At 38.0% G+C, this 17,778-nt stretch overlaps 2 long non-coding RNA genes across 4 annotated transcripts in view; one reads left to right on the plus strand and one right to left on the minus strand.

The window, feature by feature from the left end:
- Positions 1 to 17,778, plus strand: part of LOC145553123 (uncharacterized) — a 124,141-nt gene that overhangs the window by 13,848 nt on the left and 92,515 nt on the right. The window contains exon 1 of one of the 3 annotated variants that reach the window (XR_014089340.1): positions 6,137 to 8,096. The exons of 1 other annotated variant lie outside the window; for it this stretch is intronic. This is a non-coding gene — a long non-coding RNA (uncharacterized LOC145553123). Of the gene's footprint in view, positions 1 to 6,136; positions 8,097 to 17,778 lie in introns of those variants that run through there. One more of the 3 variants, XR_014089339.1, reaches the window with a different exon arrangement.
- LOC145553256 (uncharacterized) lies at positions 8,641 to 10,157 on the minus strand. Its single transcript, XR_014089552.1, has 5 exons — positions 9,833 to 10,157; positions 9,392 to 9,535; positions 9,077 to 9,214; positions 8,864 to 8,969; positions 8,641 to 8,773 (listed from the first exon to the last, which is right to left on the minus strand). It is a non-coding gene; the product is annotated as an uncharacterized LOC145553256 (long non-coding RNA).

The raw sequence follows: 17,778 nt of genomic DNA on the forward strand, positions 1-17,778 counted from the left end.
TGCTGTTAAGCGCCTCACCTTGTGTTTGTTGGGGGAACAAAGGTTGCAATGTTTGCACAATGTTGATTGTCCCTTCTGGGAGGTCTTAGCCTCCGGTGCTACTTGTTGGGAAACATGTTGCCTGTCTTCCATTAATGGATGTCTAGCCGTTACCTAAATTGCTTTTAAAACATAAAGCTCTATTAATGATATGCTGCTAATATATGGCACAGACATTCATGTATACCCTGCACTGGCTGTGGCCTCATTTTGAGAAGGAATGCTGCTTCCAGACTAATAATCCAGGCTAATATTCACTGGCCCTTGAAATGGCCACATATCAACAGTTTAATGTTAATAAAAGAAGTGAAGGAGCATCACTCAGAGAGTCTGGCTCGTTTCTGATCACAGTTTTCAAAGGCCATGTTTGTCTGCAGTATTTTACTAATTCCAAACAAAACAGAATTATTAGTGTTGACTTTTTAAGCTTTTCCTAACATCCACAATAAAATTTTAACAACTAGCAAACTTAATCTGGATAGCATTTCTAAATGAGTAGAGTTAGTAGTCCCTTACTTTAACTGTGATATTTCCAAATCACTCCTGAAGTGTCCCGATTCTCCATGTTCCATACTATGCAACCATGTTTAGCACTAATAAGAGCTAAACAGTGGAAGTGTGACCCACGTATTCATTTTTACCCTGTGTTAGATGGTGTAGCATCATTGTAACAACAAAGGGCACGAACTAAATAAACCAAATAATATAGTTAAATTACAAGTGTGCATTCTAACATATTATACTGTAAAGATTTTAATGTGTTCAAAATTTTTTGCGTAATTACTTGCATTTTTTTTTCTTTTACATTCAAAAGTTTCTGACCAGAACCTTTATATTCATGCGTTTCTAGTACTCCCATAAATCTGGCGCGCAGGTGGCATTCACATACATTGATGGATGACAAAGCCGCTTCTCTTTTCCCACTGGGGCTCATGTCTGCTTCAGAAAACGATCTGATGGGATGCTGGTGGAAAACACTACTGTTGTGTTCAAGTTGTGCAAAAAGGAGCCAAAGCTACTCAAACCTAAAATTGCATCGCAATGTAAAACGTGTGTAAACACCCTAACTAACGCTAATGTCAGTGTTAACAATCCACATCTCCAAAGAATAATTTTTTTCAGGGTTTTTTGTGACACTTGAAAGCTTTGCACCAATCTGGTGACTGAATAACCAAAATAACAGATTCAAAACAATGTTGTTGAGCTCATATGTTTAATTTCAATAATCTAGCAGCAAAAAGGGTTTTAGAATTGGAAATGTTGGTTATTTGATCAATATGTTTAGATTAAAATGTGATCGATTGCAATTAATCATTTGTAGACCCTAATCAATTAAACATTTTTAACAAATCCCGCCACTAAGTTAAATATTTATGCAAAAAGTAGAGTTATGTGTTGGCATTACTTTCTGTGTATTAACTGTAAAGCTGTTTGTTTTAGCTCTAAGATCTCTAAAGAGACTCCAGCATGTTTCACTGCAGACATGCACTGGGTTTGGCAAAAAGAACATAACAGAGTTTTCCTTTAAATTTTGAAATCTCGCTCGCTGGATCATCCCCCAACAATCCTCTGTATAATATTGCCTTTGAGGAAGTTTTTGTCTTTTCTTTGCATTTATTTTTAACCACCACTGTAATTATAAAAATGCCTGATTTTATTCTTCTTTAATCAGTAACAACTTCCACACCAGAGAGTGTTGGTGTCAGCCTGGCAGCACATGTAAAAAGAGCTGTAATGTCTTTTTGTTTCTGACCATCCAATTACCATTCAGGGTCAGTCAAGCGCAAAAAACCCCCCTTCCACCATCAGAATATTTCTCTGAGCATTTCCAACACATAAACACTGATCTTTAATTATAATTAGTAGAATTTTCTTTTTGGAAGGAGAGACTGAACAGACTTTTTACTCTGAGGAATCACTGAGACAGAAATAGAAATTAAGCAGTGCTTCTTTTTTTTCCATTTTTGAGACAAGCAAAGCAGTATTAAGAATTAATCACTGACAAGGATTACTGAAGTTTAAGGTGACAGGTTGTTGGCATAATGTAATGCACTCCAGACATCGCTTAGATAAGTCTGATGTAAGATTTACCTGCATGGCCCCGGTGATATCTATGGAGATGAGTCTTATAGTCTTGATCTCAGCTCCACAACGCCAGTTTCCTGCCATGCTTATGACTCTGTATCTATGCTAATACAGGGATCAGTCGGGGTGAAAAGCTAGGGGGCTTGTGCTTTTTGGTTTATCTTATCACTCTGCTCACCCTGCTTCTCTCTGCACTGCATCACCGCATACCTGCTATGCACATTAAAGAAAAACAGCCTTTTTACTCATTTTTTTTGTAGATTTTCAGCTCTCCTTCTGTTTCTTTGCTTAAAATGCATCTGTTCCTGTGCTACTTAAATTATTACTTGGTGCTAACCAATATTTTTCACTCATTGTGGCACTAAACCTTTGATGAAGTAAGTTTATTTCCATTTAAAAAGCTTTAGTTTGCTCCCTGCTGCAGTAATCGGTGAGCCATTGAATGCATCAGTCAAAAAACAAAACAAAAAAAGCATCCTTCAAAGTTTCCTTCCACGTGGAAGCTTTTTGGTCAAGAACAGGTCAGTTCAGAGAGTAAATCCTGTCTGACTTAACTGACACCCCCCTTCGTCCCTCTTAGCCTCTTTGTCTCCATCGCGCCCACCCTCACTGGCACGATTATTTCTTATCATGTATTTATTTGTTTAATCCTCCCCTCCCCCCACAACACTTGGCGGCCCTCTGCCTGTGCACGAGCTGCCTGTCTGGCATCCTCCACCTCCCCCTACTTCTCCAAATCCACACCCATAGCCGTCCCCATCCAGCTCAGGCCCCAGCCACAATGGGCGGATGTTTCTTCCAGAGCTTCACATGGTGGGGGACAAGAGACCCCCTCCTCCCTATTTCATCTTCCCGTCCCTCCCACTTGCATGTGGCCACCACTAGCCTTCCTACGTGCAGACTATAAATAATGGATGCATTAGCATGCATGAATATTGTTTTAGAAAGGGGGCGGGAAAGCCTTAATTCATTATTAATCCACTTCAAGGCAAAGTGGAACGTGGCTGCTGGGATCCTACTAAAGCTTGTCTGTGATGTTTCCCCCAAAAAATGATGACGAAGTTCACAAACCGAGCTTTTTTTCCCACATGGGCCTTCGGTCAAGACAGTAGCACTTCACAGCTGGACGATAAGGAAACGTTTTTCCATTACAAGTTAGGGGTACATTTTTGACTCTTAACCAATAATTTGAAAAAGCATAAATATGATTCAGCTCTTGAGTTTAAACAGAACAAAGTTTTGAGATAACGGTTTCTAAGAATGAAGGTGCAAAAAACTCCCTCACCCCAAAATAATAATAATAATAAAAAAATAAAAAACAGGTTTGGGAGCATTAAGTCACACATGTGGGTGGAATACAGGGAATTATATTATTTTTACTCTGTTTGGTATTCAGGATATTTCATCTAATAATAGGTTAGTGGTTGGAGAGCATGTGTTTTAAAGAGATAAGTTACCAAACGCTGTATTAACCAGACATGGGGGCTTGAGTGGAAGTGTTGCAGCCACATGTGTTTATGAGTAAGACAGAAAATGTGTATTTTCAGCGTCAGTGTGAGTCACGGTAAACACCCCTTTACACCACACCCCTCTCTCCCACCACTAGGTTGCACTGCCTGCTTCCCTCCTGTCTGATGCCGATCCAGCCAATAGCACACAGATGACAAACCCACATGAGAGCGACAGCCTATTAAAAAACTACTACAACATACACAGGGATGTTGTGTATTGGCTCGGTGAACCCTAACAACTCCACACAAACTGGATTCATGTCTTCTGATCCAATATGAAAAATCCTGTTCTCACTGGCATATGAATATAACAAATCCATATAGCAAAGTCAACAACACTTTTGTTGTTTCTGTTTGCTTCCAAAAATCAAGATAGCATAAAAAGTGGCTTCATCCTCATCCTGGGTTATTTTATTTATGCAGCAGTTAAAATGTTTCTTTGAGAAATGAGATTCTTACTAGGAGCTGAGACATCATTAATTTTATAAGATTTGTTTCGCTCAAACCTGCAGCGTTTGAGTTAGTGTGACTGTATGTGTGCAACAGAAATCAACATATATTATTTTTATACTTCTAAAGGAAAACAAGTATAAACTTTCTGGCAGGTCCAGAAAGTTTTGCAAGGGCAGATAGAGGCTTGTTATATTTCTTGTAGGAGTATGTAAAAAATAAAATAAACTTCCAATAGACTTTTAGAAAATGCATAATGTAATACCTTACATTGCCACAAAATATACATAAAAAAAGTTTTTAAGAAAACACAGGGTACTCCCAAAGTTGAACATACTTTCCTTGTAATTCTTGAATAGACAAAATCCTTATGTCTTCTGTAAGTTTAATAAAAGCAGTTTCAAATAAACTTAAATGTTTTGACATCATGCTGCTTTGCAAATTTTGCAAAAATATCTATTACTGTGTTGTTGTCGTACATAGACAGAGATAAACTGGGTGGTGGCGGCTTTAGGACTCAATGACAGATATTTAAAGGTGGCAAAATGAAAAAACAAAAAATGGCACAAGCATGTTAAAATAGATAACGAAGTAAGTAAAATAAAAATGAATGAATACAGAAATACAGAAATAAATGAACAAACAAATAACTAAATAATTAAATAAGCAAATAAATGTTGCAGCTCTATGTAACTTTAATTTTTCTGTCTTTTTTTTCACAACACCAACAAAAAATCATATATGACTGTTGGGCGCCATTTTATATTTTTCTTCAATTTTTTCTTGCTGTGTTTTTACGTATTTCAAATAATTAAAAACAATTCCTTTAATTTATTAGCGAATGTGTGAAGTATGGGCTAGAATGGCTGCTGTGATTCTGAAATGTATGAAATTGAGATTTTTTTTCAAAGTGTTCGTTGTTACTGAGAATGTTAACTCATAAAATATTTATCTTTAGCCATGACTATAACTCTAATCATAAATCAAATCATGATTTTCATCATAGTTTTAAACTGTGAAATATTACAATTTAAAAAAGAACAGACTGCTCTGATGCATTGCATTTTAGTTCATTTGTAAGAAATGGGATTCTGCTAATGTACAAAAAATTGTGTTTTATAAAAAAAAACAACCTGTTTTTAGTATTGAAAAAATTAACTTTTGGTGACTCGGATGTGACAGTTGACGGCCAAATCCTCCTGTCACATGCACTTTTGAGCATTTTTGAAATTATATACACTCAGGCTGCTGGGTGTCAGAGTCCATCACAATACTGCCTCTCAGTCAGAACGGAGGCAGCAGGGGTTGTGTTGCTAACACATGGAGGACCAGGGTTTCTGGAATGTTCACAGCTTAATTTTTGGATTTCAGGCTCTTGGCACGAGGCTGGTGTCTGGTGTTGAACCCTGTAGGCACCACACTGCTCCTGTGAACTTTGATCAACCTCTAAAATACCTCTTCTTGAGCAGGAAATTGAAGTATTGTGAAGTATTGGCATGCTGATGGTCATCTATCTCAGGGGCCTGGAAAGAGATGGGGGTAAAAGTGAAAGCAGACCCTCTGTGGATCAGAGATTGGCTGCTGGGTCTGAGTTCAGAGGTGAAGAGGAGAGACCTGGACTAGGAAATAAGATAGTCATCACTTTGCCGCTCTGCATCTGTACCCTGGGTTTGGGCATTAGAATAGGACCTGAGAGTTTTAGGGACACTAAATATGTTTTATGGTTCCTCACTATTACACTCCTACGTCAGTATAATATCATTTATTTTATTGGATCTATTGCAGACAGTTGTAGGATAAATGTGTTTGTGACGAATATTACGGAAAGGACAGATGAGTGATAAGGCTCATAACTCAGGGCACACTCAAACATGGGATGGCATTCCACTCAAAAAAAAAGTTTTCTATTTCTTTATTTATATATGTTGATACAATGTAGGCACTATAAAAATAAAGATCTGTATTGCTCTTTTAGCTGATGATACTGAAGCTTGTATTTGATTTTTAGATTCCTATTTGAAACGTTAAGAGGTTTATTCTACTTTTTTTGGGAACCTGATCATTTCATATAAAACAGTCGCTGGTCAGATGTGCGCTGGGTTATTCCTTACTGAAGAGAGAAGAATAAAATCTACATTCAACATGTAAAAATACTAAAAAATCATTATTTTAGAACTAGGATCAAAATAGGTTGAGAAAATAATGAGAAATATAAAACATGACCTGGCCAAACATGGATGAAATTATACTTCACTGATCATAGAATTATTTCTAAACACAGATTAGAGATGTGAATCTTTAAATTTAGCCAGTTATTTTAAACATGGCTACCAGACACAGAATGAGACCCATGCATGCAAGAACTGCTGCTGAATGTGGGGAAAAGGCCTAAAACTGGAGTTTATCTGTTCTTAACCAAGTTGCTCTAAATTGCATTGATTTAACCAAACTGTATGCTTATGGCACCCAAACTAACCAACCAATTCCAGTTACTGCTAAACCCAGCCCTGCCTTTACCTCTCAGAAATAATAAACCCAGAATAAAACGTATTTTCCCACTGAGAAATGAATGTCAGGAAACATAAATGGTAGTGAATAAATAGTTTCAAGGGCCTGGTAAAAATATGATCAGGGTGGCTGAAGTTTTTTGTTTTACTTAAATTTGACTCCATCAAGCGTTTGTGACTTTGTTCAGCTAAATATTTTCTCAGCGTCCTGAATGCATTGTTGGTTAATTCTCATCAGATTTCATCCATTATGCATGATGTAAACGCAGTGTTATGATTCCGCCGTCATTACATAACACTGGCCGTAAATGCGTGCAGCGCAGCAGGAAATGAACGTCTCCAGCGCATCACAGGGGTGTAGGAGGATGTGGATGTGACTGTATATCATGTGAAAGTGTACAACGTCGTTATAGCGAGTAATAACAGAGAGGGGCTGCCATTTTAAAAGAGCATCGCCCGTCTCCTCTGGGGCTTGAATTCTGCCCTGAGGTGTGACCTTGTGAACTTGGCTCTGAATATCCCCAGTCCTGTCTCTCCGGACACCCCTCCGCATCCCTGGGCTCTATTGTACAGGCTTTACCCAGGCAGGAAGTGACATCAACGGGTCCAAACTAAAAATATGTCGCAGGACGAGCTGGTTTGGATGTCCAGGACCGATGTTTGTTTAGAAAGGAGGATGCCTCCCACAAGGTGATGCTCCCCTGAAGGATGCAGCAGAGTGCCACTGGGGAGGCAGACAGACAGAGAGAGAGACAGAGGAGCGGGGCTGAGTGAGTCGCCTGCTGGCTGTTGTGCTTTGATGCCGTCACTTTCATTCACGCAAGTTCAAATATGGTGCCATACTTTGCCCCCCGTCTGAGCCGGTGACGCAGCGCGATAGGACTTGGACCGAGGAATTTAGTCGGCGTTGCTCTTCAGAAACGGGGCTTGTGGCGGCGTGGTATTTACAAGACAGAAAAGAGTTATGAATGGCAACTGCAGGGAGAGGGAAAGACAAGACTCGACGTCAGTCGGTGCGCTTTTGCGCATTTATATACCATCTTTAAAACTACACAATAGAACAACTGAAAAAAAAAAGTGGCTCATGCAAAGTTTAAATATCTTGACGCGCATCACATAGCTGTGGAAATGTCTCCTTAACAGTCGAACCGTCATCTCCGTCCAGTGCTTGTGTGTCTCGTCCTCACCAGGGAGGCTCTGACAGACCCTGCTGAGTCCAGGCTGAGCGCTGCAGTCACGTGGTGCCTGTTATTATCCGCCCTTACGTCAGGTGCAGCCAATGTTTGGACGTTGTGTCACGGAGCGTTTTCCAATGGGGAGGAAAAATCTGCTACTCCGAATAGAACTTTGGATAAGAAATAAAAAAACCATTGCAGCGCATTTTCAGATTTTTTTTCTTCCATCAGTGCTTGACTGACAGCCATTCCATCCCAGTGAATCTCAACACATTGTCCTACTGAACGAGGTACTTGGTCAGATGGTCACCTGGACCCAACTTACCCAGGTGAAAAAAAAGTATACTTTAGTAGACTAAATTTTAACATACTTTAGTATTCTTTTATTGATGTACTTAAACTGTACTATTTTGGAACAACTAATTTTGTGCTTAGTATACTTTAGTAGTATTTAAATAGCATTAAATTACAACTAATAGTATATTTTAGTATACTATATGTACTTTTTGGAACAACTTCAAGTGTACTTAAAGTATACTTTTTAAATATAAGATTTCAGAGCTTTATTATATTTTGATATAATTATATTTTGAGTGTAATAATTCTGTCTCAGAATTATATTTAAAATATATATTTAATATACTTTAAATATATTTTAAATATACTATTAATATATTAGTAATGTATGTAAATTACACTTAATTTTTATTTTTGATTTCCTGCTATTGACAATAAACTACAATTTTAATTACTCGTGAAAGTCTTTATTCCTACGTACCTATTTTGTAAATGACATGCATAACTACACTACAGTACTTACATTGTTTTAGGCTAAAATTACATGGAAAGATTAATTACACAAGATGCTCAAGGTAATTCAAATATTTTGTTTTATTACTGACACTTTAAAAGTGAACACATGAACATGAAAATTTAAGTGTGACAATAAAACATGAATGTGAGGATCAACGACAGAACATTCCCGTTCACTGCACCTTACAGAAACCTACAAAAAAGAACAATAGAGCAATTAAACAGAGAAAGCATTTGTATTTAAAGAGAACAGAAAAGTGGCAAATAAAAAAATAATACTTACAATTTTAAGATGTTGTAGACTCGCCATGTATGTGACATCATCAGAACTGATGATGATTGGGACCAGATGCCTGAGGTGGAAAAACATTTCTGGGTGTCTTCTTTACCTGTTTATGTTAGAAGTAGAAAAAATGGTCAGCAATGTCATAGAGTGAGTTGATGTTGGCGTTAACTATGAAGCTGTTTGAAGTGTGGACTTGAGGAGACAAACTACCTTAAAATCTTTCCATCCATGATCTGAACACACTGATTCTTGCAGGGTGGTGAGGGGGGCTGGTGGTGCCCATCTCCAGCAGCCATCAGATGAGAGGCAGGGTTCACCCTGGACAGGTCACCAGTCCATCACAGGGCCCTGAAAGCCAACAACAAATAAAATGAATGAAGGAGAAATGTTAGATTAACAAGAAGATAAACATTTTTTCCAGTTACATTTAAATCAAATCTTGTTTATTAAGCACTTGGTGTTGGTAACACAGCAGTTTTTGTTGTTGAAAATGTAGCTAGCTCCTCATTGAAAAAACAAACTTACATCATGAAGACAATGTGGAGGTTCATCCTCAGAGCTGGTTGGTGATCTGGTGGAGTCAGAGCTTCTTCTGAGACAGAAAGTCTTTAGGTTTTCTAACACCCGATTTCTCTGGCTTCCTCTTTCATCTTCATTTGCTTAGTTAGACTGCAAACATATATTGAAGATAAAATCATTGATGAACGAGTTAGAACAACAACCACCTCACAATATCAAAGTATCTTTGTCTTATGGAGCTTAATTAAAACCAGGTTAGTTTATGAATTAAAGTATAAGTCTCAACAAACAACCTCCATGCAGTTATAGCATGAAGCTGAATGATTGCTATACTAATAATCATACAAGTCACAATAAAATTGATAAAATAATTATTTAAGAAACCAAATATATAATTATAACTGCACTGGTTATAATTAAATGAAGATAATTAATAAGCAAACTTACCACCAGCTAGCAACTTAGCAGCCTTCATCCCTCCGGGCTCCTTTTGCGACACACATTTCATTTCCATCGGTTGTTGTCCCGTTGTGTTGTCGTCTAACTCGGACTAGAACGTCACCAGCTTGAATTTACCAAAATTAGTAACTATTGTCAAGGCCCTCTCTACTTTGAAGGCAATATTATTCGAGTAAAAATGGCGAATTTGAACAGCGTCTGTTATCTTCCCTGCTTCAAGTTTTTACTTCTCTTTGTGGCGTTTTTTAAATAAATGAAAGTGTGCAATACCGCCACCATCTGGTCTGGAGTATGAACTGGAGCTAATGCCCATCATGATTATCATTTTTTTATTGTATGTAATTTTAATAAATAGTAAAATATTATTAAGGCACTTAAAATTTCATACATATTCATTCATATTTTGTTCACTTAAAGTATACTTTTATTTAATATATTAAAAGTATTTTGGTACAATTATGTTTAAGTGTGTTTAAAGTACTAATTTCGAAATTGGTACAAGTGTATTTTTAGTATACTTCAGATATACTTATAGGCAGTACACTGAATAATTAGTATACTTAAAGTGTACTTTCACAAATTTAAGTATGTTTGAAGTATACTTTTCACCTTGGTAAGTATGAAAGGTTCGTGTCAAGAGGAGTTAAAGCTGTTTGAATTCTGGGTCATTCCACCACATGTTCTTTGTTGAACTTACTTCCTTAGGTCAAACATGAGTAATATGTTGTTTAAAAAATACACAGCAACTTAATTTTTTTTTTTACCCCTGCTTGATTTTTGTTAAATGTATTCATTATTATTTTTCAGAATATATGCTCAAATTATTTATAGTTGGAATCTCAGAGAAAAGTTGATGCTAGATTTATAAAAGAAAAAGAATAATTTTAGTCAAACACAGTGTAGTGGAAGTACTTTGATTTTTTTTAACAGATTTCTCTGTTATTGTTTATTCTTTTTTTTTTGTCTCACTAAAATATTCCAGCTCATTAATGAACAAAAACATTCCAGCTATGATGAAAAACATGTTTACTGTCAAAATTACTGACCACATCATGGGCTCACCATTCCAGAGCAAAGAGCATATAGAATAGAAATGTAAAACACACATATTTAGTGAGTAATACTCATTTTCTTCCCTAAATAATGTTTAGCTCAACTGTACAACTTAAATGGCTGTGCAAATACTTGCGTCTCCAATTACAAATGTGCGCAAATCTTTGCCTATATATATTCTAGAAATGTAGAAAAACTACAATTTCGCAATTGCAATGTTTCCATTAAAAATGAATACATTTTAAATCCCACTTGAATGAGCTTGTTCAGGCGATAAGTGATTAAAAATCAGGGCATCCATGGATGTAAACAGTTATATGAGATTATATTAATATCTCCACCTTGGCGCTAGCGCTCATCGTCGATCAGCCATTAGAGGACACGTTGGCGTCTTTTTCAGGTGTTGGAAAGACAAAACCCCTTATATTGGGAGCAGCTACATATGCGGGATTTTGGGGAAATTGTAGTCAGCAACTTTATATTAGAGCTATAGATTCAACATGTTTGTAACACCTTTTATGAAATGTTTGATGCTGTGAGAGCTCTGGCGGAGTCAGCTGCATATTGTCCGACACTTTCCGCTCCCCTCCGTTCCCTCCAGAAAATAATAATAAAAAAGATAAATAGCACGAAGAACACTACTTCTTGCTCTCTTCTTCGTGGTTCTTGCTGTCTTCTTCGGTAATAACGTCCAGCTGTTAATCACGTGACTCGCGTTATGCGGAAATAGTGTTTCCATTGCGGTTTTGCGAAATATCTATTTCGATATGGCTGTAAAAACACCTCATCCCAGCGCTACAACGTGAGTTTTTTCGGAAATTGGCGTGTTGCCATTAAGGGAATATATTTTTGTAATTTCAATTTGCGCAATTCTGTGATAAATAAAAACGCAAGTAGTGTGTAGTGCTCTCGTGAGCATTTTCAGGCAGTGTCACCAAGATGTTTGTTTACTTTATTTTGAACTAGAAAACAGAGTAAACTGTAACATTGAAAACATGACGAAGCTTTTTTGACTACCTTGTTCAAAACAATGTCAGGACTTTTCATTCTGATGAAACTTACTCTTTCATTGACTTGGATACCTCCTCAGGAACCATTGATTAATGATCTACTGTATAATCGTTCCATCCCAGAGGAAAAAAAAAGATTAAATAAATCATTTAAAAGCTTAAATTTCTATGACATTATAACCCATGGAAATTCTATGTAAAGTTCTGACCAGAACTGTTGGTTGGTTTCACTGTGGGTACGGTCAAAGCTCTCTTAAAGCTGCAGTATGAAACTTTTACAAGCATATGTTTTTTCCGTATTTATTCAAGCTGCCACCATGTTGTGACAGTATGATATCAGACAGATAATCTGTGAACAATTCAAGCTCCTCCACCTCCTTCTAATGCTACTATTATGTTCTGGAGAAGTGCACCACTTCTGGTCAAAAACAGTCAATCAGAGGCAGGAGAAAGGTCTTAGCGCTGCGAATCAAGCTTGTGTATGTGCTGCTTAATGTGCTAATGACGGAGAAACGACCTGCCATTTCAGGAAAACTGCTTGTCCACTCTCATTAGCGGCTGTACTAACTAGCCTTATCATTCGTGACAGGCCATGTTGTGGTCAACCAGCTGTAGGAGAAAGCAGGATGTACACAAGACTGATTGACAGCACTAAAACCCTCCTGATGACTCTGACTGGTTATTTTTGACTGAGTTGTGTATTTCTGCAATCACTACTGGGTGAAGTCAGAGGAGCTAGATTTTCTCACAGATTATCTTTCTCATACTGTCACAATATGATAAGTTTAACACATTTGTAAAAAAACAAAAACAAATATTTTTTATAAAAGTAACATACTGCAGCTTTAATGTTTAAGAAGAAATCACATTGAATGTCATGTTTCTCACGTGTCGGCTTTTAAAGGCACTTAAAAACAAGTCCTTGTGTTGTTGTCTCCACATTACGGTCTTGGTACCTCAGACCCTTCATATAAGTTCACTGATCAGACGTAAGAAAGAAGGAAAACGCCTCCTTCCTAAAGCTGCTAAACTAAAACTTTTAAGATTTGAGATCTTTAATCAGCGACGGTCGACTCTTCTGCCTTGTGAAATGATACATGAGCTTTACAGTAGAGCAACTACTGTACAACTACATCTGGCGCGTGTATGGAGCAGCCTGTGGGATTATGGGTGTATATAACTCATGCCGCCGTTGCCTGCCTGTCTGAAGCGATAGCTTCATTATTCATGGTTGCGTGTAGACAGCAGAGCTTAATCTCTGGGCAGCCGGTGACTGGAGCTAACTGCCTGTGCACGGTCAGCCTGTTCTGCTTCTAGTTAAGGAAGGAGGGAGAGAAAGTAAACAGAGAGGAGGACAACTGTTGAGTCCAGGGGACATCAGTTGAACACCCTGTAGCATTGTGGCATTTGGTCCTGGCGGTAATTAGCCACACTGGACTTGTGGGAAGAGCTGTATATTCTTGTCGCTGAAAGGGCCGTGGCAGGGGGCCTTTTGGTGCTTGACAGGTGCAGCGTGAGAACGGCGTCAGGAGTTTTGGGGAATCGAAACCAGAGCCGAGGCCAAACGACGGTGTCTCTAGCTCGTGGGGTCAGGTGCTCTGTTTGACCTCTGGAGGCCCTAAAACACAGACAAAAATCAAGCTTCTGTCGCAAAGACAATCAGCACAGACAGCTCATCAGCTTTAAAGATTAACATCAGTGCATACTGAAGAATCAAACATGCCGACTGTAGTTTATATTGGATTGTACATGAGTGAAAGTTGGTTTGCGATATGTTTAAAACATCTTCATGCCGCGACTGTGCTTTAGTTAATAAATCATCGTTTATGTCCAGTCAGCGAGGGGGTTAAGATGCGATCACAAAGACGTGTTTGCAGTTGCGGTTTTCTCCTGTCCAATTTTATCTGACTCACACTCGAAGAAATTGGGAACGCTTTTCGGTTAAACACCCATGTGTCTGATAGTATTAAACAATACTTCTGAAGAAGCTTTGATCATTCAGCTGTGATGGCAGTTCAACAAAAAAATCTCGCCATGATGTGTTTTGACATGTTCTTGATGCCAAGAGTCTGCTGTGCAACAGAAAAAGAAAAAAAAAAAGTCTTAGAATAATCTGGAATGCTTCTGTACTGTAAGAGGGAAACACACAACTCATTGTGCTGGCCGTTAGAGGGAGGAAAAGCTGCGGCGCTCACCATGTCATGTTTTTTCTCGCTTCCTGCCTGTAATGCTTGAACTCCATAATCCCGGTTACAGCCATTACAAATCCTGCTGCCTTGACTTTAGACCCCAGACAGGAGACAGGCTCTGCAACTTGGTTTCATTTAGCATTCCTCTGAGCTTTACGGGCAGGTGTTTAACATTACTGGCAGGATATTTATTGGCAACTTTAAAGGCAACTTTTTTGCTTACCTCTCAATTAGAGTGCACACAAGTACAATGCGTTCACTGTAGGTGGAAGCACCCACACAAACAAGCACGTGGCCGAGGACAAAAACAAAACCGGATGTTTCAGTTATCACTACTTTTATGCATTCAGAAATAATTTTGAGGTGCAGAGGGACATCCTCAGGACATCAGCCAGTTTCTGTCAGCCACAAACTTCAGCGCGTTTTGGAAGAAAAACACAAAGTAGTGCATGCACATGATAGGGCTGCAGCTAATGATTATTTTGACAATTAATAAAATAATGATAATTGGCACGCTGTGCAGATTTTTCACTCAACCGCTTGAGTTTATTTTACGCAACTTCTGAAATGTACAAAAATGCTAATAAATAATTCACTTTGTTTTTTAGATAAAATAGTAACTATTGCCTAAAATGCAATAACTTTAGCTTTAGTGAACACTAGCATCTGCAGCTAAAGAATACTTCTAACATCGACGTGCAAAAATAAGTTGCTTATTCTTGATTTAACATAAAATTTTAGACTTTGCATTTGCAAGTTAACAGTTATTAGATTACTAAATTAGTTGACGGTTATTTCAATAATCGATTAATCACAAATAATCCGATTAATTTGATCAATTGTTTCAGTCCTAGAATGTATGAAAATGATACATGGTGTATCAAATCTGAAAAGTGTGGCAGAAAAGTGTTTATCTCTGCTGAGTCAATTCATTTTATCACAGTTAGCTGCATGTCTTTTGCTGTGCCTCTACCTGCTTTGCGCTTCGTGAGAGTAAAACATTTTCCCACTTCAGTAAAACTGGATGAAACCACAGATTCTATTTGAATCTAGGTCTGGATTTTGACTGGGTCATTCCTAGAATGGAGCTTGCTCTGGTCTAAACAGGCCTATTGTAGCTCTGAGGTACGTTTATGGTCATTGTTTTGGTAAAATGTCCTCACTATTTTTTAGCAAACTGTTTTCTTTTAGCATTGTAGCTTCATTCATCTCACTGTCAGCTATGAACAGCTTCTCCACAGCATGATGCTTCCACCACCATGTTTCTTCATGGGGATGTTCAGGGTCTTGTTCAGTGTTAGATTTCTGCCAGACAGAGTTATATGCATTGGCTTTGTAAATTTAAACTTCATTCTCATCAGATCAGATGAACTTTTTTCATGTTTGCTGTCTCCCCTATATGGCAAACTCCAAACAGTTTTTAATGTCTTTTTTTTGTTTTAAAAATGGTTTCTTCTCAGTTTTTCATTAATCTGCTTCATTAAACCAGATTTATGGAGGGTAACACTAGTATCTGTCCCACTGAAACCTGCCAGTTTAGATGGATGAGTTTGAAGTTGTGCTAAGCTGCTTTAATTTTCAGATGATGGACTGAATAGTGCTTTTTGAGATATCCAAAGCTCGGCATATTGTTAAAGAATCTAACCCTGCTCTTATCCTTTCCATAACTTCCTACCTGACCTCTGTGCTGTGTTCCTTGGTCCTCGTGATGTTTATCTGAGCATTTCACTGAACTGCTGTTCTATCCAACGTTTTCTCATTGGATGACTTCTGAATCCTGTCGGTTCTAATGGATTTTATCTAGGGTTATCAAATTAAAGGCTGCTGAATACAAATGCACGGTACTCTTTAAAAGAAAATTAAGAATTATAGATTATCATCCTCCTTTTCACAATTAAGCACCAAAGTGTGTTGGTCTGTCACATGAAATCCAAATAAAATACACTGAGGTTTGTTGCATCCTGCAATAATTTGAAAAAGTTGGCTCGGTGTGAGGACTTTGGGCCCCTGCTCCCCATTCCCATCCACCTATTATGCCAGGTTAGTTTATGATGCAACCTTTAGAGTTACAGGCTTGATAGGATGTGTAGCCTATAATTACCAAACTTTAGCAGTCCCAGTGGCTGTGATGTGAAATTCTCAAATCAAGGTGCCGCCTGAAGTCTCGGCCAGCCTCTGCTGCTGCTGCTGCTGCTGTTGCCCAATGCTGCTTGATTACTGGCAGCTGGGTGAGCCATGTCAAGTGGTAGGCCGGGGAAATGTGAAATCCCAGATAAAGCACAGAGCCCTAAAAGCCATGAAGCTCTAGTAATGAGGAAAGTGATGGAGTTTGGGTTTTGGGTGTGCTAAGCAGGCAGACAGCAGCCAATAGCCTCCCTTTCAATCTGTCTCCCTTCATGGTGTTTGTGAGAAAGGGAGGAGAGGCTAAGGTGTTTGTATATTTGACTTTTCTAATCCTGGATTATAGAGGCATCCGCATCCGCAACATTGTTAAACTGGTGGGCAGGTCAGCATAGCTCTAGATATGCCCAGACTAAATCCTCCTGGGTTGTCCTCAACCATAAATCATAAACACAGAGCACATCCTGCCAGTGAGTCTCATGTTTCCCAGGGTCAGTTCCTTTGAAAGTAGCCGTGAACCCTTTGTAATGTGGCCATGGTCATGAGAAGGCGGAATGATTCCCGATATTAACGGCAGCCTGATTTCGAACAATTCTGGAGCTGCTGTAGTTGTTAAATGCATTCCTAGTTTTGTGGAGGCCATTATTCCTGCTTTTTAATCACCCATTTGGCTTTTATAACCTCCCCAAGCCTTAGTGTGTGGCTAAGAGGAAACCACATGTGGGCGGAGAGCATGGCCTGTATTTACCAAACAGCTAAAAGTCAGATAGTTGACTACAGTAAAAGATAAAAGCAAAAATCCACAACATATTATCGAGTCATAAATATAAAACAGACTCAAACATTCTCCAGGAATTGTTCATGCTGCAGCGTTTAAAATGCAGGACTTGTTGTATTGTACTACTGCATCTTTAATAATTCATCTTAAATTAAACTGCCCAACATTTTCTTTGACAATCAGAAAAATAATCTGGTGTTTTTCTTCCTATCCACTAAGCAACCTTTTGTCTGCACTTGACAGCACAACAATAAATAATTCTTACAAAGGGATTGTTTTCAATTCACCTTGTCAAACAGCAGCAGAGTGTTTTTCAAATGAAATTTTTTTATAATTTTTTGTTTTAAATCACAATTTCCCTTCGTCTCAGGAGAGTTCACTCAAACCCAGTGTGCTTTCTTTGTTTTAAATGTTGATCTTGTATGTGCAACTTTTAAAACAGGACTTCACACACGTTCTCATGGTTATTCAGCTTTAGTTGAACAACCCTGGATGTTTTTGTTTTGCTGAAAAGCAGAATACTTTTGCAAGTTGTTTTCAATAATTTGTTTGTTTACTTACTAATTACAAATGACTAATTACCAGAAATAGTATTTGTAGAAAAATAGTATTCACATGAGTGCTTTCCTAATATTTAACAGGTTGAGTGCATTATTAATGTTCTTTTATTAAAATTTGCAGGAAATGCAACACACAAACAAACATCCAGCTGTTTTTAAACTCTTCTAATTTCATTCTGTAACAATACATATTTTAGACACATGTTGCTGTTGGTAACCTTCC

The sequence above is a fragment of the Poecilia reticulata genome, chromosome 10 (genome assembly GCF_904066995.2).
Source record: "Poecilia reticulata chromosome 10, P_reticulata-male-v2, whole genome shotgun sequence".
NCBI classification, from domain to species: Eukaryota; Metazoa; Chordata; class Actinopteri; order Cyprinodontiformes; family Poeciliidae; genus Poecilia; species Poecilia reticulata.